Below are 23,545 nucleotides of genomic sequence, written 5' to 3'. Positions count from 1 at the left end.
GGCAACAAAACGACTGTTCACGTTGGTGTGTAGAATATATGAGTCTGGCGATATACCATCTGACTTTCGGTAAAGCATCATCCACACAATTCCGAAGACGGCAAGAGCTGACAAGTGCGAGAATTATCGCACAATCAGCTTAACAGCTCATGCATTGAAGCTGCTTACAAGAATAATATACAGAAGAATGGAAAAGAAAATTGAGAATGCGCTAGGTGACGATCAGTTTGGTTTTAGCGAAAGTAAAGGGACGAGAGAGGCAATTCTGACGTTACGGCTAATAATGGAAGCAAGGCTAAAGAAAAATCAAGACACTTTCATAGGATTTGTCGACCTGGAAAAAACGTTCGACAATATAAAATGGTGCAAGGTGTTCGAGATTCTGAAAAAAGTAGGGGTAAGCTATAGGGAGAGACGGGTCACATACAATATGTACAACAACCAAGAGGGAATAATAAGAGTGGACGATCAAGAACGAAGTGCTCGTATTAAGAAGGGTGTAAGACAAGGCTGTAGCCTTTCGCCCCTACTCTTCAATCTGTACATCGAGGAAGCAATGATGGAAATAAAAGAAAGGTTCAGGAGTGGAATTAAAATACAAGGTGAAAGGATATCAATGATACGATTCACTGATGACATTGCTATCCTGAGTGAAAGTGAAGAAGAATTAAATGATCTGCTGAACGGAATGAATAATCTAATGAGTACACAGTATGGTTTGAGAGTAAATCGGAGAAAGACGAAGGTAATGAGAAGTAGTAGAAATGAGAACAGCGAGAAACTTAACATCAGGACTGATGGTCACGAAGTCAATGAAGTTAAGGAATTCTGCTACCTAGGCAGTAAAATAACCAATGACGGACGGAGCAAGAAGTACATCAAAAGCAGACTCGCTATGGCAAAAAAGGCATTTCTGGCCAAGAGAAGTCTACTAATATCAAATACCGGCCTTAATTTGAGGAAGAAATTTCTGAGGATGTACGTCTGGAGTACAGCATTGTATGGTAGTGGAACATGGACTGTGGGAAAACCGGAACAGAAGAGAATCGAAGCATTTGAGATGTGGTGCTATAGACGAATGTTGAAAATTAGGTCGACTGATAAAGTAAGGAATGAGGAGGTTCTACGCAGAATCGGAGAGGAAAGGATGATGTGGAAAACACTGATAAGGAGAAGGGACAGGATGATAGGACATCTGCTAAGACATGAAGGAATGACTTCCATGGTGCTAGAGGGAGCTGTAGAGGCCAAAGCTGTAGAGGAAGACAGAGATTGGAATACGTCAAGCAAATAATTGAGGACGTAGGTTGCAAGTGCTACTCTGAGATGAAGAGGTTAGCACAGAAAAGGAATTCGTGGCGGGCCGCATCAAACCAGTCAGTAGACTGATGACCAAAAGAAAAAAAAAGAACCGTACCTAGGTGCACTATTTCCGATGTGATAGTGAAGTGGAAACGTGAATGGTCACGTACAGCACAAAAGCGTACAGCGTCTTCTTCTGTTGAGTGACAGACACCGCCGACAGTTGGGTCGTAATGTATAACAGGCAGACATCTATCAAAACCATCACACAGGAATTCCATTGCAAGTACTATGACGGTTAGGCGGATGGTGAGGAAACATGGATTTCATGGTCGAGCGACAAACATTCAGTGTACACAGACGCACGTCGGGACGGGACTCGGCTTATAGCTAGCCACGGCTGCAACAAGTGGTCAATTTGTAGCAGTTATTAAGCAACAGTTGAGTACGATATATTTACAGGGTGACAATCATTAAGTTATATGAAAAGAAATGTAAATTAGTTACAAAGTACGGTGTGCACACACTTATTCAATATGTAAACGTCACTCAAGATATTCGGATTTGGGTTATGACATGTTTGATACGCCTGCAATCATTGGCGATGATGTGGCGGAGATGAAAAGGGAAATTCTGCATGACGTGCTGAAGTGTCGGAACATCGATGCTGTCGATGACCTTCTGAATGGCTGTTTTCAGTTCAGCAACGGTTTTGGGGCTATTGATGTCCATCGTGTCTTTAATATAGCACCACAGAAAGGAGTTGCATGTGTTCGGATCCGGAGAATATGGTGGCCAATCGAGGCCCATACCTGTGGCCTTTGGGTACCTCAGAGTCAGCCTGCGATCCCCAAAGTGCTCCTCCAGGACATCAGACACTCGCCTGTTTCGATGGGTCGAGCTCCGTCTTGCATGAACAACATCTTGTCGAAATCAGGGCCACTTTGGATAATGGGGTGAAATTATCTTCCAAAATCTCCACGTACCGTTCAGTAGCCATCGTGCCATCAAGGAATATAGCTCCGATTGTTCCGTGACTAGACACTGCACACCACACAGTCACCCATTGACGGTGAAGAGATTTTTGGATCGTGAAATGCGGGTTCTCAGTCCCCCAAATGCGCCAGTTTTGCTTACTGACGAACTCATCCAAATGAAATACATGAAATGAATGACTAAGGACAACCATTAGCTGTAGAAGGGAATGACGACAATGAAATTTTGTGCCGGACCGGGACACGAACCCGTGTTTCACGCTTATCGCGACCGGTCGCCTAACCATTTGGCTACACGTGCACGACTCACAGCCAGATCCAAACTTCCATACGTCGTCAACTTTGCGTTTACGACCTTTCTCGTAGATCCATTAAGTATATTCCGGTGCAGGTCAGACGTCAAACTTGAAAGTCGCTTGACCGGTATTGGCAGATAAATACGTACTGCAGTGCCTCTGTTATTCTGATTGCGATGCAAAGTTCCTTTATATAAACACAGGCACTGCAATATCGGATACATCCAAATGAAAGTGGGCTTCGCCGCTAAACTATGCATGCAGGCTCATACTAATTCCCATCGTGCCCCGCGGCCAACCGCGTAGTTTGAACGTCCTAACGCAAACCGTTCAGAAGTTATAACGATTTCGTTTCATATACTTCAATAATTGTCTCCTTGCATTTAAAGTGCACTTTTGTCAACTAATCGTTTGCTTTCCTGTCCAGGTTCCTATAGGAACAGATCCCTTTGGCCACCTTCCACCTATTTTACATTAACAACGGGCACATAACATTTGGCTCCTTGAAACATAACGTTTGTCGACGCATAACAATGTGTTCGAAAAAACGTGTGGTTAATATCCGGCTAAAAAGTAAGTAACGAAACAATTAATTACTCATGGGATAACTAACCTTTTATTCCTCGTTTTACTAATCGTTTTGCGGATTTGTGTAACTCATCTGCCGGCCTGAGTGGCCGAGTGGTTCTAGGCGCTTCAGCCCGGAACCGTGCGGCCGCTGCGGTCGCAGGTTGGAATCCTGCCTCGGGCATGGATGTGTGTGATGTCCTTAGGTTAGTTAGGTTTAAGTAGTTCTAAGTTCTAGGGGACTGATGACCTCAGATGTTAAGTCCCATAGTGCTCAGAGCCATTTGAACCATTTTTGTAACTCATCTAGCAAAACTAACAACGATGATGTTGTCTGTAACGGTACAAAGATAAACACCAAAGACTTTACTATCACCAAATAAATTAATTGCTAATAGTAAGTGTACAAAATAATACATTCGCAACTACTTAATGCCAAAATAAATATAATAGTAGACAATAGGGTAATAACGCGAACCCAGACCGCAGAATTATATAATTATTTATACAAGTGGCAAAAAGGTGTGTTTTCCCGTATAATCATTGCCCACCAAGCACCCAGACTGAAAGTGAAATTTCTTATGTATCTTCTGTACATCAGTTTTTCTTGAAATTCTTGTACGAAGCCGACAATAGAGAGTGTTTAATCGAGACTGTGTCGCAGAAGAAACGACAGTGAGAAAAGATAATTATAAACAAAGGGTCTGATGTCATCCTCCTGACTCTAGTTCGCGGGAAGGTGTTCGATTCAAGTTTATGAAAGTCTTAATGTTGCAGAGGCGCCTTTATCCGGTTATGGAAAAGGCTCCGGAAGTTCATAATGCCTTTCAGCCACATCATTCAATGGACTTCACATGAGATACTGCTCATGCCTTCGACTTTCAAAAGTGAAACTATTCAGAGGGTCATTCATAATTACCGAGCGCGGTGGCTAGCACGCTGGACTCGCATTCGGGAGGACGACGGTTCAATCCCGCGTCTGGCCATCCTGATTTAGGTTTTCAGTGATTTATATCAATCGCTCCAGGCAAATGATGGGATGGTTCCTTTGAAAGGGCACGGCCGACTTCCTTCCCTAACCCGATGAGACCGATGACCTCGCTGTCTTGTCTCCTCCGCCAAATAACCCAACCCAACCATTATTCATGATTCTTTGGTTTGCTTCTGTGTCAGTATCGGAGCACAAACCGAACTCTGACCTTTAAATGCTAAGAAAAGAAGAGGATGTTTATTTTATTTTCCATGTGATAGAGGACGCAATGGTACACGTTTGTAATTACTCAGTAATGGCGCGTTACATATGTTAAACGTTGTGTGAGGAACGTTAAACTAAATACAGCTATTCTCATAACCAAAACATATCGATACATCATATAGTACTGTGTTCCAGTGTAAATAATTACCTCGCCGAGGAACATTCTGACATAGCCATTTCATTTCCCACTTTTTGGATCGGTTTGTATACGGAAAAAAGTAAACTGCCAGGAAACGGTTTGAACATGAATGTTTCTGATGTTTACAGCCAGTGCATACATGGACTGTATTTCCCGTTTGCTCTTGCCACCGTTAGAGACACAAACAACAGATGTTTACTCATTTAGTTACAGGCTGCAGCGTCCGTTGCTGCTTCTGTTCGTGCTTGCTGTAAACAGTATACTATCGGAAATTACAAGTAGGATTTATTTTTAAAAAGGTTTTTGGTTTACGGAAATTTCTCGAAGCCAAACATTTATCAAAAAGTTATTTTTCCCGACAGTCTCGTTACGTTCTGTTGTATCTGTGTACAATCTCGACATTTTACAGCATATAGGAGTTTTTTTTTATTTCATTTGGGAATCCTTCCAGGTTCATACAGAGTAATGACACACATCTGCCGGCCCAGAAAACAGAAAAACAGGTAGATTACAACATTGAATCACCAAAGTAAAGTACAATTTCGCTTGGGTTAATCAACACTCAGCCTTACAGCAGCGCTGCTTACTGATTATTTGTTTCATTGGCTTTGTTTATACTGGACAGTTATCGTTATAGTCCGCTCTACAAATTAAGTGAAGGAATATCCCCTCATGACAGAATAGTAAGCGATTGTAAACTTTACAGCTTATCTGATTTACAGTCCTATATTCATTGGTATGACGTGACAAGTGCTCTATGCTAGCTCGATAGTGTTACGATAAACTTCCAAGCTCACAAACATTGCATAAGGCAGATGTTACATCTTATTGGGGAACTTAAAACAGTTTCTCATAGTTACCCGTTGAATTCGATTCGGTACAGGAGACAAAATTGAGACTAAAATGTTATCACTGAAAACAGCTGCACTGTATTCGTATTTATAAATTCATTATTTTGTAGGTAAGTGTTTCCGCTACAGGAGCAGTTCGCTGAGCATTAAAATCACAGTCGCCAGAGAGATCATGGTTAACTGCAGATTACCTTTATAATATATACTTGGAGTTGCTATTACCCTTGATGAACTACCATCCTATGCGCCTACGCTATTAGTCATTATACATTTATACTCCAAGGTGGCTTAGCTACAAACTGAGCTCGTTAAGCGTTAAAGGCACAGCCACGCGACAAATCATAGAAGCACAAGGCAGTCATCTTGGCAGACAGGTTTTACTGCCCTTGCTGAAACGGGTCGACTGTGAATAGCGGTGTCTCATTTGAATAATATACACTTAATTGAGACCTTTTCAGTATAAACCGTGCAGTAAAAACGTTACCCGTCATACTGTGATGTAATTCTGTTGAATGTATCGCATTTTAACAGGCGAATGTCTCTACATTCATGCAGTAAGGGTCCGCAGCGTTATAAAGTGGTTAAAAGAGGTTATTTCCCGCTGACGTTAGTAGACTTTATTTTTCTACTACTGCGGTTTCGGCGGACGTCATTATCACGCATAAATATTCGATATCATGTAACGGCACAAATGTAAGTAACCGTACCCTTATGCTACTAGTCTGAAAACTAACAAATGACAGCAATTCTTATTCCCGTGTAAACTAATGAACTATGGGCATTCAGAATTCACACAACCGTAGACATTAAGTAGATCAGTATGCATCGATCGCTCTTTGCGTTTTTTTCTAGTTACTTGATAATACCGCCTTGCTATGAAGCAGGTAATATTCACTGCTCCTTCGCCCGAACCTAGTCAAAAGCGAACATTAATTTTTCGTAGTTGATGGGATACATAATTCCCATTAAAGTAATACGAATTTTTGAGTGTTGGGACATATGTATCTCAGTGCTAACATGTAACGAGACACTTTCGTAGCTTGTAGAAAAATACTACGAACCATGGGGTGGATATATAGAAGGCTGTGAGCGATCAAATGGGGTGGTGTGTGTTTAAAATAGGTGACACAGTGCGCCTATTTCACGAAAATCAGATCAAATTACCGTCTTCTCCATTCAAACAATGTCTCAAATAACTAATAGTTTTTTCCTTATACATCATACACATGGTTTTGAAATATTTTCACACATCTCAGTAATTCTGCTGGTCTGTACATTGTTCTTATGTAATGGGACGTATATGCCACAGAAAACTTGGTAGAATATAGAAAACATTGGTGTGTGGTATGTCAAACACTTCTTCAGAAGTTATGTTGAAAGCTTGTGTGCGGCATTTCATGTTTTTCATTGTCAGAAGTATAAATGTGTTTTGGTATCGATTTGTTATATTTTATCCATAACTGTAATCCTGTCGAAATAATTCTAAAATTAACAATGTAACGCTGAAAATCTTAGGTTCATATGAAAACATGGATCTAGTTATGTTCGTGGTACATTTGAGTCCCATCTGAGCGATTTTTAAGATTGGTCAGGTGAAAATTTTTTTGCTGGTGAATGTGTGTTTAAAAATGGTTCAAATGGCTCTGGACACTATGGGACATAACTTCTGAGGTCATCAGTACCCTAGAACTTAGAACTACTTAAACCTAACTAACCTAAGGACATCACACACACCCATGCCCGAGGCAGGATTCGAACCTGCGACCGTAGCGGTCGCGCGGTTCCAGACTGTAGCGCCTAGAACCGCTAGGCCACCTCGGCCGGCTGAATGTGTGTTTTTTATGGCAAAGGAAGACCGTTTTCGGCCTTTTATTTTTCAAATATACGTAGAATAAATTTCAAAAGTGAAAGAGTTAATATCTTCATTCTTACAAAAGCACATCGGTGTTAGTAATACCGAGCGAGGAGGCGCAGTTGTCACACACAAGACCTGTATTCAGGACGCTGGTTAAAACGACCTGTTCCGCCATTCAGATTTCATTTTTCCACGGTTACCTGATCAGTTTAAGGCAAATGCCAATATCGTTTCTTAGAAAAGAACTGTCACGATTTACGTTACTTTTTTTCTCTCAGCTGAGTTTGTGCTCCGTCTGTAATGACGTGGTCGTCACCTGGTGTTAAACTGTAACCTTCCTTCCTTTCGCTATCGGCCTGCGAACAGTGCGACGTCTACCGCGATTACTTTTCCTATCCCGTGCCTGGAAGTCGCGGCAAAAATAGTTTGAACGTTTATCTTTATATGGAATGCTGAGTTGAGGACATCGTTCGGCGTATATGGCCATGCACCAAATAATAAACGCAGTTGTCTACAGACAATTGTCTAAAGAAAGTAGAATAGCGTAACATGTTCGCCTATACCCGTGTGAAATAATACGAATCTGCTTCTCACTGTAGTTGTTCACATTCCACGAAATCACTAATCTTGTCCTGATGCCAACACAACCTCAAAAACCATATGCAAGGAAAGGTAAATGTTCTAGAAGCTGACAGCAGCATCACAATCAGTGAACTAAATCCAAAGAGGAGCACAACAAATAAGAAATTAGCAATGAACGTTAACCGAAAGAAACCCTACTCCACAGAAATCTAACTATTCTTGATACTAGCAGTACGGCCTACCTGTTAAAAAGCATTCGTTTCTTGTACTTTCACAGGACTATCTTCTGCACTGCTCGCCATTAAAACTGAAAAATGAAGGAAAGAAAATATTGAAACTTTACTTATTGCGCGTATACACTGTAGCAGGAAAAATGAATGATTAAATTTATTCTACACTTGTTTAGCGCCCACCTGCTTCGCTCCCGTATAGTGTATGATCTGCACAGATTCTTTCTTTCCTTCTTTATTTTAAATCGAATTTATATGTTGTTAAGCCCATTGATCACGTGTAAATCTATACACTGTGCAAGCAGTGTACCGATTCTACACAAACTAAGCTGCAGACAGTATATTAAAATTTAATAATTATTAGGGCCAGTCTTACACTCGGTATTGAATTCTCTCATTACAAATGGATATTCCTCTGCATGGAATCGCATTTTAACATGGTATCTATTTTGTCACTGGTAATGATTAGTCTGAGTAATAATTACAACAAACATAATTTTATAAGCATATGTTAGGCCTACTGAAAAATTAATGTATTAAAGACTCGTTTCTCTTTCTTAGCAGTTCTGATAAAGTCTATTTTGTCATGGTGACTGTTAAATAGTTTTCTGTGGTTTAGTTCACAAACTGCAAAATCTTTTTAACTTTTCACGCATTAATCCCACAGAAGCACAGTCTTTTCTGGATGTACTTTTGACTGAAATTCGGTACTGGTAGCCAGAGTCGGAGGCGTTTCTTAACCCAATTTTTTGAACCCCTGTGGTGTTATTTCCATTGAAACTTTTATCCTCTAATACATACGTACTGAAGAGTCAAATACCAATTTTCGTAGGTTTAGCTTTAAAAATATTCAACTTAGACGTTGACTTTCCAACAACAATGAAAACAGTTGTTTTTTTTATTTCCAACCGAGAAGTCAAATACAAATTATCCTTGTTTTAGCTTAAAAAAATACTTCCCTAACGAAATATTTCCATAAAAACCTTCATGAGGGAAATTTCGGAGTATCCCTGCCTAAACAATGCCTACTGTGTAACATCAACCCCCTCCCCCCAATAATATATATATAACCGAGATGTCAAATACGTATTTTCTTAGATGTACCGTTAAAAAAGGTTTAGTAGTTCTTTGATATTGATTTACTTTCAAAAGAAGTTTCACTCGCTATTTCGCGCCCTTAGGGGCTGAAATTCTAAAAATGTTGAACCACAATTTTTTTGCTGATCAAGAAACCAAATACCAATTTTCTAGCTTCAAAATTGCCTTAATAGCGACATGTTTTCAAAAAGCTTATCGTTCACTAGGTCATTTCCTTATGGGTGAAATTTCGAAAAATCCCTTCGTAAACGATCCCTACTGTGTAAGATCAACACCCTCCTCAATTTTCAAGTTTCCATGCTTAGTGGATTGGACTGGGTGTTAATGAGTCTATCAGTCAGTCAAGAGGGACATTTCCCTTTATAGTATACAAAGAAGATAACGGGTGCGAATTTTAGTACATAGAACGGTCATCTCTGACAGAAACTGTGTCTCTTACCCAGCCAGGCTTGAGATCAAACTGAGGTTGGATTATAGATCACCTCATGCTACGTCATCTCTCTGCAAGAGTTCGTCAGTATTAGAAGGTGGCGGTTGATGATACACCAGTCTCTCGGCAACCCATAGCCAGATGTTTTCAGTGCGTGAGATATCTGGAGAACATGCTGGTCACCGAGAGTCAGTCAGATATTCTCGGTATCGTCGTAGGCCAGGACAGCACATGCGACATTGTTGAAACGTAACATCGGCCTTAAGATGTCAGAAGAGTAGCAGATGCTGTCCAAACTACTGTCTAAGCAAATCAGAGGTGATAGTATTTTGTACCCAATGAAACCCCATGGCATCACGACAGGCGCTCGGCGTTTATAATGATGACGAATGCAGTCTGGCAACGACCGTTTTCCTCGGACCTTCCACACACAGATACCTCCATAGCGATACTGTATACAAAATGAGGACTCATGTGGAAAGAAGACAGGGTTTCTCTCCTGCAAACATTGCTGTAGTTTGGCGAAAGACTGTCAGCTCGCCTCTCTCTGCTGTCGCATCAAAGAAAGCGGCAACAGTGGCTGCCTTGTTTAAAGTCCGCACTGCTCCAGACGTCGACACACTGGATACTTGTCTCGCGATAAACAATTCCATTTCCTGACTCGAGGTATGTGATGTGGCTGTGCCATCCTGCATGGCTGAGTGGCCAATTATACTCATATCTGTCCTCTCGGGCGCTGGACACACGTGACCGTTTAGATCCTCCATGATGTTTAGTATAGCCCACGTGGACGAGTCATTGGATCTCGACCAACCCGAGCAATAATATCGATGAACCACGAACCGCGCTCGCTTTAAAATACGATCCTACCGCTGTCGATTGCCGATGGATGGTAATAGAAACTGCTCCTTCTTGCACAGGGCATAACACGATCTTCTCAGAAACAACCAATATTCAAGTCAGATTTATGTATGAGAAAAGGTAAGGTCAAACTAAGGACGGTCAGTCGAATCCGACCGACCGTCGTGTCATCCTCTGCCAGTCGATACATTATGAAGGGCTGAGTGACAAAGACGTAGCTTAATCTTTCTTTATAGACGACTCAGTCACATCGATGTGACTACAGACTATGTTCGACATCAAGATGTAATATCTGATAACAGACAGCAGCTGGCCATAGTAGCATGGAAGGTGTATAAAGAATATCGAGGGGACGCAAAAACTAGTGTAGTGGTTCTACATCTACGTCTACATGGTTACTCTGCATTTCACACTTAAATGCCTGGCAGAGGGTTCATCGAACCATTTTCATACTACTTCTCTACCATTCCACTCTCGAATGGCGCGTGGGAAAAAGGGACATCTAAATCTTTCCGTTCGTGCTCTGATTTCTCTTATTTTATTATGATGATCACTTCTCCCTACGTAGGTGGGTGTCAGCAAAATATTCTCGCATTCGGAAGAGAAAGTTGGCTATTGAAATTTCGTAAATAGATTTCGCCGCAAAGAAAACCGCTTTTGTTTCAGTGTCTGCCACCGCAACTCGCGTATCATATCAGTGACACTCTCACCCCTATTGCGCGATAACACGAAACGAGCTGCCCTTCTTTGCACTTTTTCGATGTCCTCCGTCAATCCCACGTGGTAAGGATCCTGCACCGCGCAGCAATATTCCAGCAGAGGACGGACAAGTGTAATGCATGCTGTCTCTTTAATGGGTTTTTCGCATCTTCTAAGTGTCCTGCCAACAAAGCGCAGTCTATGTTTCGCCTTCCCCACAATATTATCTATGAGGTCTTTCCAATTTAAGTTGCTCATAATTGTAATTCCAAGGTATTTAGTCGAATTAGATTTGTGCGATTTATGGTATACCCAGAATTTATCGGAATTCTTTTAATAACCATGTGGATGACCTGGCACTTTTCTTTGTTTAGTGCCAATTGTGCCAGTTGTCATAATGCGGAAACGAAGCGACTTATCTGATGTCTAAAAGGGAGAGGTCATTGGCTTTTGGCCCAAGAGTAGAAGCACTTCCGAAACGGCTAAATTTGTAAACCGTTCCAATGCCGCCGTGATTAAGATATGTTGTGTGGGCAAAATAGCGCTATCCAAAACCGACACTGAGGCAACAGTGGTGCACAACAAATGACAGGCGTGAACGACGGTCTGCGGAAATGTGTACAATCGATTAGAGGTGCAACTGTTGAGCGGCTCACTGCCCAGATGAACCAAGGGGCTACCAACAATGTCTCCTCAATGGCCATTCAATGAACGTTGTTGCGTATGGGTCTCCGCAGAAGGCGCCTGGTTCATGCACCCATGCTGACTGCTGTTCCTCGGCGACGAAGGCTGCAATTTGTACACCAGCACCGCAGCTGCTGACGACACTGAGTGACGACAGGTGGCCTGTTCAGATAAATCACGTTTTATGCTCCATCAGGCTGAGGGCCACTGGCGTGTACGGCGTGAAACGTCCGAAAGTAAATACCCTAGTTTGAAGGATCCCTCGTTAGAAGAATCCGCTGGCCGCGGCTCTGGAGTCGACACGGTTCCTCATCGCTGTTGGTACCTTCCAGAACATCACTCTTTCTGTACGCCCCACAGTGCTCCGCACTGCAAAAGGTGCTTATTCAGGATTTTGACAGGCGGTCACCATTAATGGAAAGTTTATAAAGAACAGATGACTTTATTCGAAACTGCTTTGTACCGTCGCGGTGAAATGTGAATTACAGTAGAGCGTCGATTATCCGAACGTCGGTCAATCGAACGACCGCTTAACCGAACGGTGTACTCGCTCGCACCTGTTACTCTCCCACCCTACCGTCCATCATCCCCCTCACTCCCAAACCAAGTTTTCCACAGTAGTCGCCGCACTGGGCCACCGCTGGCGGAACATTGCTTCTAATGGGGCCTTCGCAAGGCGCTGCTGACCTGCCAAGCCGCCAGTCGCTGTGTTTCAACAATCAGCACACTTCTGTCTGCTTGACACTGGCAGTAGAAGTAGCGGCAGTATCAAAGCTGTTCACAGCAACAGCTGCGCCAGCTTGGAGTTGAGGCGTGCCGCTCCGCGCAGTTTGAAGGATTGCGCGCCCCCAAGAACTGCTTCTCACGGTGCAGTCACCTTGTGTTCTCTGTTACAAGTAATTGTGTGCTGCTGCGTGAAGAAGTGAACTTGACGACACTAAATGCTTAAACGTAAAAGTGTTGTCCTTTCTATGAGGGACAAGTACGAGATTATTACTATATATTCCTACTGAAGTTGCCTTTGTATGTTACTTTGTAATACTAAAAGAGATGACTGTTTTTATGAATAAATTTACTGTTCAGTACTTGTTTTTGGCAAATAAACATGTACAGTTCGATTATCCGAACAAACCAGTTTTCCGAACACCCATGTCCCCCAATTACGTCGGATAATCGACGCTCTACTTATTTGAATTTCCGAGGATGTAGTGGATTCATGCCAATTAGAAGTGTATTGCATGTCGCCTTCTTAATGATGCAGTTTGATGTATGGAAAACTTTTCCGCAAGCGACGAGTATGGCACTGTAGTTACTCTGTAACTGGAGCAGCAGCCTGTGGAAAGCAGTCTGAATCACCAGACAACCTGCGTTGCGTCATGTCACGTAAGAGTATACAGCGCCTTTTCGTCACTACTCCCAATGGATCAGCAATGTTTTCCGATGGGTCTGTCAGCCACACGTGCTGACACGCTTGACGGCAAGAACCGCCGCCACCAGAGGCGCACCCTATCAGTCGAATGCGTGCGGGCGCCTTCATCTCGCTTCTGGCTCTTTTTTGGCAGCCACCGCTCTGTAAAGCGCCGCCGTCTCGCTTCCCACTCTTAGCGTCTCTGCCCTCCGTTAAGTAATAATGGAGGTCTCTCCTTATCTTTCTCTCTCTCTCTCTCTCTCTCTCTCTCTCTCTTTCTCTCAGCGACGTCCAAGGTCACTGCTTCTTCCGCGCGGGCGTCTCAGGTTTTCTTTTGCTTTTGCGAGTCGCATTAACTACAAAAGCTGCTTTGATGCTCTGAAGGAAGCGACGGCCCTCTGTAAAGCGGGACGTAATGCGTAGAGTAACGCACACTAGAGCGCGAACGGCTCTGGAATAGCAGAACACAATTAAAGCAGCGTTAGCGCGGCGCGAAATGTTTATAAATGGGGTTGAGCACTGTCAGTTCTTTCAATAGGACGTCTTTTTCTTCCACACAACAAAAATGGCACCTAGGTTCTTACTTTCGGTGCTTTCATTGGCTCAGTTGCGGAACACGTCAGCGTGCTCATTAGCTCTCATACGCTGGCAATTAGCAAGTCGCAAGAAATAAAATGAGTTTCAAAGAAAATTAACCATCATGAACACCGTCTATGAAGTTTTGACCACGTGGTCCTGTTCTTCCGTCAACGAAAATTATCACTACGTCAGGTGATCAGTCTTCCTACATTCTGTCGTTCTGTCAATACTCATACAAACTTTTTTTCTGGTTTACTGGTTTCGACTTTCCAATCATTATCACTAACACCATAAAACAAGGAACAGTATACAAAAGATACTTTTCGACATTACATAAAAAACTAAATAAACTACATAAATAATTTTCCGTGGCCGATGGCTGCGCCAGAATATGAGCGTATCCCCGAGAATCCTACTACAGAGGCCGTGCGGTTCTAGGCGTTCCAGTCTGGAGCCGAGCGACCGCTACGGTCGCAGGTTCGAATCCTGCCTCGGGCATGGATGTGTGTGATGTCCTTAGGTTAGTTAGGTTTAATTAGTTCTAAGTTCTAGGCGACTGATGACCTCAGAAGTTAAGTCGCATAGTGCTCAGAGCCATTTTAACCATTTGAACCTACTAGAGAACTGCGAGGATCTAGTTACGAAAAGTGCTCATTCAAAGTGTTTCAAAGTCTGTGCTTCAAACGTCTAGAGGTGACAGATAAACGTAACGTCGTGGAGGACAACTTTCAAGAGAGACTAATTGTTCGCTGCAGCTTCCCCGTGACGCTACGATATCACAGTATTCGCCAATCTCGGGATGACGAGTGTTCACTGAACTGGGATGGATATATAGAAGGGTGTGAGCGATTAAATGGGGCGACGGGCGTTTACTGCTGGCACAATGTGCCTATTCATGAAAATCAGCATTTTCTGTATTCCAAGAACGTCTGAAGTAACTAATTTTGTTTTCTTATACATTACAGACATTGTTTTGAAACATTTCCACACAACTGCTGGTTTGCACATAATTTGTATGTTGTGGGACGTATATGCCCCCGAAAACTTCGTAGAATGTAGAAAACGTTGGTGTGTGGTACGTCAAAGCCATGTTCAAATGTTACGTTGAAAGTTTGTGTGCGATATTTCATGTTTTTCATTGTCTGAAGAATGAGTGTTTTTACCCATTTGTTCTATTTTTTCCATAGTTGCTATCCTAATGAAATCATTTTAAAATTAACAATTTAACTCTGAAAATCAAAGGTTCCCATGAATACACGGATGTAGTTACGTAAATTTTAAACTTCAAAGGGTTAAGTGTTTATGTCGTACGAAAACACTGAGATGGGCGAACCATGGCGCTTAGCGCCTGTAGACTCAGCGCAGGCCTTTGTGACCGAGAGGTTCTAGGCGCTTCAGTCCGTAACCGTGCGAGTGCTACGGTCGCAGCTTCTAATCCTGACTCGGGCATGGATGTGTGTGATGTACTTAGGTTAGTTAGGTTTAAGTACTTCTAAGTTCTAGGGGGTTCAAATGCCTCTGAGCACTATGGGACTTAACATCTCAGGTCATCAGTCCCCTAGAACTTAGAACTACTTACACCTAACTAACCTAAGGACATCATACACATCCATGCCCGAGGCAGGATTCGAACCTGCGACCGTAGCGGTCGCGCGGTTCCAGACTGAAGCGCCTAGAACCGCTCGGCCACCAACGGCCGGCAGTTCTAGGGGACTGATGACCTTAGATGTTAAGTCCCACAGTGCTCAGAGCCAATTGAACCATTTGAACTGTATGCAGCGGGTGTGACCTTGAGGTGTCTTTAATTTATTGACGGCCACTTTAGCAGGGTCTGCTGATAAAGTGTACGGAATACTACGTATCCCAGTAAACTGATAGTGATCTTTAATAAGAAAACCTTAAGAATCAGTTTCTTTAAGAAGAGGTACATATTTTAGAAGCGAACCAGGAACTTTAAATTTGCTTGGCCTATTACCTTTCTTTCTGGAAGAGATGGGTGAGTTATAGGCAACACACAAGGCATACATGCGCCACAGAGCCCATACCCTCTACCGCCTCAAAGGGACATCACCAATACAAATGGACGCCTATCGTCGCTAGGTAGTGCCAGTGAACATTTTGTCTCTAACAAAACTTGTTCCGCGAGACTTGATCCGTCACTCCTAGACTTTTGATAAGAAGGTGTTGGAGTACCCTGTATAACCAGATGTGTCAGTTGAAACAGATATAATGTGTTGTTTGTAAGCGTGATATATGATGAATTTCCAGTAAAATAATTTCCACGCGTTTGTTGTAGTATATTGTTTCTTATTTTATAGTGTCTTTGATTATGATTTACATGTCGAAACTGACATATGCAATAAATAAGAATTGTGTGAGCATTGACTGATATAAAATTTATGGTCAGTACTATGTTATTCTTTGTTTGTTCAACATGCTCTTTTAGTTTTCATTTGTTGTCTTGTATTCTATCATTTATATTTGAACTTCCGAGTTCCTCCCTTATTTCATTACTTAGTGTTTCAGCCAGGAGTATGTAGCCTACCACAGAACTTAAGAATCTCATCTCGGTAGTTTCTAAGTTCCTCTTGTCTGCTCTCCTTATGGCTTGCTTTCCGCTGGGGTATGTGATCATGGGAAATTCCCTTGTTTTATAAACTTTATCTGGCTATTACCCTGAAATTTTCTAGTATTATGAAATCAGAATTTCTCTAAAATTTACTTTATAGTAAATTCCGTTCTTCCGCAATAAAATCTTGAATTTTTTTTTGAAATATTAAAACAAGAAGCGAAAAATATACAAGATAGAGTCACTCTGGCACGTAACTTGATATAAATTGGAAATTATTGAAAATATTTTATTACTTATTTGGCGCAAGAAGATACTACGATTGATCCTACAGTCCATTAAGGGACAACTAGTAATCATGGTTTGAATAAGTAAATCACACACACCCTGAGACAAAAAAAGAACGAAAGGCGACGTGCCATAAAGGAATTATCGAAATGAGAGGGAAATCGATATGTGTGATGTACATGTACCAACAACAGGATTCCTCCTTAGGGATATTGTGCCAAATTATGTCCAATTGGCGCGATAATCGTCAATCGTTTTTTAATGCCGTTTAATAAAGTGCATTGTGTGGGAAAGAACGTTTCACTCTGCACATATAAAAATGTTGTGGGATTCAAACTCAGACCATTGCCTTACAAGGGCAACGTTCTTACAGAAGGTGATATCCACTCACCACACACAGCTTTCCCGTACAGTCTCACTTATCCCATTACATCTTTACACATTCATAACTTCACAAAAATGTTTCTACTTCGGAGAAGAAGAAATATTGCAGAGGAAGTAGTTCGATACAACAAGGACTTGTTTGAAAAATTGAGTATTTCACTCTGCGTCGGTGTCTGTGCTTTTGTGAAACTTCTTGACCGATTAAAATTGTGTGCCGGACTGCTAATTTGCCTTTCGCAGTGCAGCTCGTCCGTTATGTCTAGGTGGCACAGTCAGTAATTAGTACTTAAGTCTCAACGCGGTCCTACACCATTATTCGCAGATGTCGCTACACTTTTCACAACTGATATTCATTGGTCTCATATAACAGATAAAAGCTGGGTGTGAAGTTAATACAGCTTCTGACTGCTCAAGTCATATGGAGGGCCACTTTGTCGTGACTGAAGTGTATGAATTGAACGCCATTGTATTATCTTTCCTTACTAAGGTACACTCCTCTAATTTGAAGAATTTTGTACTATACCTTTATATAAAGTTGGTTGTTACTTACGATTTGTCCTCAGCTTCTCTAGGAACAATTTATAGTTAAGCAATTCACCTTAATGAGCCAGTCGCAAAGTTCCGGCAGTTTGTAGTTCTGTGTCAGTCGATGAAGCGAGAGAGGATGACATAGGATGGTGAGCGACATAGAGGAAGGTATTGATGTAGATTCTAGCCTTGTCCAGCATATAGCTTTAACTTGCCAGAAAAGTTCATTCCAGAACAGTATATATCCAATCTAAGTGGTCTAATTCAGGTAACTTTTTACTTGATTACACGAATTCAATCAACACAGAAACAGTCTCATTTATTTCTTAAGTCAGATAACACATTATGTGTAACGACCATTGGTACTACACCTGAGAAATAATAAGCAGATAAAACCTTTTTACAAAGTTCCAGCAAGAAATTGGCCCCAGGCGGAATACCGCTGAGTAAACCACCTGGCGTCTCTCCTTCTACTAACTTTTCTTTACAGCCCTCTTGAAGTCCGTGAACCACTTTACTTCGTGTTTCCACAACTTAACGTAAACGCGCCGTTGACAGCTTAACAGGTTTTCTCCCTTCATACGTCCGGAAGGAGAGTGGTAACAGCTCCGCTATCGATGGAATCTCTAGCAACTGTTTGCAGATTTTCTCTTCGATAAAGAGGGACAAAGTAGAGACCTGATTTCCTCTCGGAAAGTTCAAAGAACTTGTGGAAATATAGCCGAGTGACGTCATCGACAGCCGCCAATATTTCGACAAATGACTACCCTGTCGTTTTCAAGACAAAACTGCAGCATGTATGTGCTGTGCAATGGAATTTAAAAGCTCGCTTTGTGGAGAAATTTCGGAAAAGAATACCACGCAGAATTTAAGCAAAAACCTCTATCCTATCTACATGGTTACTTGCTAATTCCATTTCAACTGCTTCCTTAATAACACTGTCCCAATAGCTGTAAGTGCATTCCGGGATCTCCATGTTATATTCCGTTGGGCCTTCATTACGGTCTGTCGCCACAGATGCTTCTGTGACGTCATCCTTCCAGCATCGCGAAGGTCTGCCACGCTTTCTTCCTTGGTTTAGGGTCCTGTGTCTTATTAGTTTTGGCCACCTTGTCTCTGGCATACGTCGTAAGTGACCATACCAGAGTAGGCGTTTCCTTTCTACGCCATCTAGAGGTGTGTTTTCGATGTTCAGGATACCTCTGATTCTGTTATTTCTAACAGGATTGAGCTCGATTGTTTTATGGCTCGCTGGTGCTCTGGCCAATTTTATTGTTTATATCATTCATACTTCTACCATTTGATGACAGTGTTGCTACCAATTGTGCGTCGTAAACCGACTTTCACCATATTCAGAAGTTCTGTTTTAGGTAAGTCCCCAGTTCTCGTATTCTTCTTTTAACTTGTAATTACCTTCTTTTTCATTCCTAGCTACTATCGCTTGGTCGTCAGGGAGTTCGCCAATGGCTTTGTAATTCTTTCATGGACGATACGAGACTCTGAAACAAGGATAATGAAATGTCGTCGAATTAAGTCAGACGACGCTGAGAGTATTAGATTACGAGACGAGACCCTAAGAGCATAGCTATTTGGGCAGCAAAATAACTGAATATGGCCAAAGTAAAGAGGATAGTTAATGTAGAAAGAAAAGATAATATAAACTACCAACAAGAAATAATACGTTTCTGAAAACGACAAATCTGTTAACATCGAATACAACTTTAGATATTAAAGGGTACATTCTGAAGGTATTTGTTTGGAGTGCAGCGAAGTACGGAAATGGAACCTGGACGATAAAATGTTCTCAAAAAGAAACGTTTGAAATGTGATGTTTCAGAAGAATGCTGAAGATTCAATGAATGAATAGGATAACTAAAGATGAGGTACTGTATAGAATTGGAGAGAAAACAACTTTATGGTTCAACTTGACTAAAAGAAGGGATCCGTTGATAGGACCTGTGCTGAGGCATCAAGGAATAGCCAATATTGTACTGGAGGGAAATGTAGGAGTTAAAACAATAGAGAGAGAGATCAAAGATTGACTACAGTACGCATTTTCAAATGGCCATAAGTTAGAAAAGCTATGCAGGCATGAAGAGTGCGTTGTCACCGCCAGCACCACACTTGCTAGGTGGTAGCCTTTAAATCGGCCGCGGTCCGTTAGTATACGCCGGACCCGCGTGTCGCCACTATCAGTGATTGCAGACCGAGCGCCGCCACACGGCAGGTCTAGAGACACTTCCTAGCACTCACCCTGGTTGTACAGCCGACTTTGCTAGCGATAGTTCACTGACAAATTACGCTCTCATTTCCCGAGACGATAGTTAGCATAGCCTTCAGCTACGTCATTTGCTACGACCTAGCAAGGCGCCATTACCAGTTACTATTGATGCTGTAAAACATGTACCGTCAAGAGCGACGTTCACCAATTATGGATTACAGTATTCCAGAAGCTACGTACGTTTTTTGGCTAGTCTCAATTCCTTGTCCTGTTCCAGACCTCACGCCAGCCTGCGTGAGCTTAAACGCGTGTCTTTCGGCTTCCTTATAGTGGGTTGGCTGTCTTGCCAATCCACAACAAAGAGGATTGCACAGGATAGACAGCGTGGAGATATGCATGGGAGGCCACAATAGCACTGGTGGTCGACTGCTCAGGACGTTCTTACGCTACATTCTATACTCTTTTCGATAAATCTGCGACTTTAACGCTGCTTACAAAACTCACCCGTATCCGACTGTATCTTAATTGTACGTTTCTATGCTTTTTCGTCAAGGGCACTTCATACATACACTTCGCTTAATTTTTTTTCTTCAGTTGTTGAAGTTTCAGAAGAACAAATCGAAAATGAAAGTAGTGCCTCCTATGAGTTCATAGACAGAGATGTTATTTCTTTCATCATTACATCAGTTCGGGTACCAAAGTGCTACAACCTGTTCCACCATATATTAATTGCACGTATGCGTATTTCTGTAACAAATAAAACTCGCTCATTGACAACCAGTAGAGAACTGTAAACAGTGGGTACATCACAGATTATGACCAACATGAAGCAGTTCTTTGGTGTGAAACGCAAGCAAGTTACAAACAACTGGCGTTCGGTCCACACATTGTTTATGCAAGATTTTGTACCGTCTGAAGCATTCACTTCCGGTTATTGACTCGTCATCTCAAATATATTTTGGGCTCCTACACCTGTAAAATTTTGAGCACAAAAATTTCTCAGACACTTCATAAGATACAAGGGGAGGCAACGGAGGAAGGTGATAACGGCAGAAAACTGTAGCGAAATGCATGAAGACGTGCGGGGGATCGACGATCGCTGCAAAGGCTGGTAACTGACCCAGAATGTAAATGGGTGTAACGATTGCGTGTAAATATGCAATGAGATCCATTACTTTTCTGTTACGCTATCAGTGGAAAATCGCTCAAAGCAGTAATGGAAAATACTTGGGCGTAACTGCCCACAGTGACCTTAGGACAATGCCGACATAAAGTGTAGGAAAAGTAAGTGCCAGGTTGAGACTCGTACGAATTCATCCAGTAAAGAAGTGGCGTACAAAACACTTGATCGTCTGATGTTCGAGTATTGTTCATGACTCTGGGACCCTTACCAAGCACGCTTAACAGAGGAGAGAAGATCCAACGAAGAGCGGCACGTTTCGTCGCGGTATCGATTAGTCGACGCGAGAGTGTTACAGAGATGCTCAACAAACTCCAGTGGGAGTCGCTACAAGAGAGGCGTTGTGTGTGACGGATAGCGCTGCTATGAAATTCCGAGAGCCTACGTTGCAAGAAGAGAAGGAAAACATATTAGTTCCTTCCACTACTGTCTCTCGAAACGACCACAACCAGAAAATCGTAGAAACGTGATCCCATACGCAGATTTGTATATGTACAATTTTTCCTACGCACCATTCGCAAATGGAAGAGAAAAGTGAGAAAAAGAAATCTGTACCAGAGGTATAGGTCGCTTTCGGAGTATTGGTGTAGGTTAACAATAAATATGTTACGATTCATTGCACACTCGTACCAGTTAAGGAAGGTGTTCTACCTGTCGTCCTCCCATTTGGAAGCAGTACTGCACTAGTCTCTACAGTGACTTCCAAAATTATGTCACACAGCCCCAGATTATTTCGTAAATCTTGACAAGACTGCAGAATTCAGTGCATATTGATGGGAAGGCTTCACACTTGACTTTTGAAGTAATTCCAGAAAAAAAGAATGCAAAGTTCAGGTGTTCTCCGAGGAAAAGGGACAAGCCCTGCCCCACCTGTACATTTGGACCATACTGGCACGCTAGGTGTTGCATTATACCAGGAAGAAAAACGTGCCGGTGCCCCATCATTCATGTACCACATTCCCTACCTTTTGTGTTGGCAGAAGAGCCAACACCGTGTTGTTAGAGGAGGCCGAAATGCACGCGGTTAAGCTCACGCAGACTGGCGTGAGGTCTGGAACAATGTAAAGTAGTTGAGTCTAGTAAGAAAAGAACGTAGTTGCTGGAATACTTAACTTTAATCCATAATTGGTGAACATCGCTCTTGTTGATACATTATATAATCTCAATATAAACTGGTCATGGCGCCTTGCTAGGTCGTAGCAAATGACGTAGCTGAAGGCTATGCTAACTATCGTCTCGGCAAATGAGAGCGTAATTGTCAGTGTAGCATCGCTAGCAAAGTCGGCTGTACAACTGGGACGAGTGCTAGGACGTCTCTCTAGACCTGCCGTGTGGCGGCGCTCGGTCTGCAATCACTGACAGTGGCGACAGGCGGGTCCGACGTATACTAGCGGACCGCGGCCGATTTAAAGGCTACCACCTAGCAGGTGTGGTGTCTGGCGGTGACACCACACTAACCATGTCCCATGGGTGATATTTGAGCCCGTTTAGATGGGAACTTAATGGAAAAAAATTTACATTTCAGTTTTATGTGTACTAAGTAGGACAGTACTTCACAGAGATCAGTGGATGCTGGTACCCGCCTTGTAGTGGACTGACAAGACAGCCAGTCCACAGTGACGGGTAACCGAAAGGCACGCGTACACACACGCCGACTGGCGTGAAGTCTGGAACAGGATAAGTTATGAATGCACTAAAGAAAAGTACGTAGCTTCTTTTATACTTAACTTTAATTCATCCTTGTGGTACATCGCTCGTGACTATACAAATGAGACTCTCTCCAGATATGGTTAATGGCGCCTTGCTAGGTCGTAGGCATGGACTTAGCTGAAGGCTATTCTGTCTCTCGGCAAATGAGAGAAAGGCTTCGTCAGTGTAGTCGCTAGCAAAGTCGTCGTACAACTGGGGCGAGTGCTAGTACGTCTTTCTAGACCTGCCATGTGGTGGCGCTAGGTCTGCAATTACTGACAGTGGCGACACACGGGTCCAACATGTACTAATGGACCGCGGCCGATTTAAAGCTACCACCTAGCAAGTGTGGTGTCTGGCGGTGACACCACACGCCTGTTCGCAGTAATCACGCAAGCGGCTCGTTTTGCGGATCCGTGTTCACTGGAGCGTGTTAGCTTCTACTGTACTATACTTCAAAAGCGGTCATCACCTTTTAACGTTAACCAGTGAGTACTTAGCATTTTGTGACTCCAGTTTCAACGCCCTGAAAACATTCCCTCTTTGAACGAAATTTGACCCATAAATAAATAACAACGCGATGTGATTGTGATGAATGGATATGCTGTATCGAACCAAATTTCTCATAGTGCAACGGAGTAACAAAGGGATATTTAAAATGAGTTGAGTTAAAATAATTTTAACAGAAATTTTCAGCAAATCTAATGTAACCTATTAACGTTGGGAAATGATACGTGCAATGCAGATGAACATCCACACTGTATTCTGTAATACCTAAGAAGTTATTAATTAATCATTTAAAGGTAAAGTCTCGAACTTTATGTTCCTGAAGAACACGTCACTTAATGATCCACC

The 23,545-nt window shown here is 42.4% G+C and overlaps 1 protein-coding gene across 1 annotated transcript in view; it reads left to right on the top strand.

Moving 5' to 3' along the window:
* The window catches only part of LOC126187524 (spondin-2-like), a 612,132-nt gene that overhangs the window by 136,953 nt on the left and 451,634 nt on the right, over positions 1-23,545 (top strand). The gene's annotated exons all lie outside the window — the stretch shown is intronic.

This window comes from Schistocerca cancellata, chromosome 5, assembly GCF_023864275.1.
Source record: "Schistocerca cancellata isolate TAMUIC-IGC-003103 chromosome 5, iqSchCanc2.1, whole genome shotgun sequence".
Classification (NCBI taxonomy): Eukaryota; Metazoa; Arthropoda; class Insecta; order Orthoptera; family Acrididae; genus Schistocerca; species Schistocerca cancellata.
This window is presented reverse-complemented; position numbering and strand designations above follow the sequence as displayed.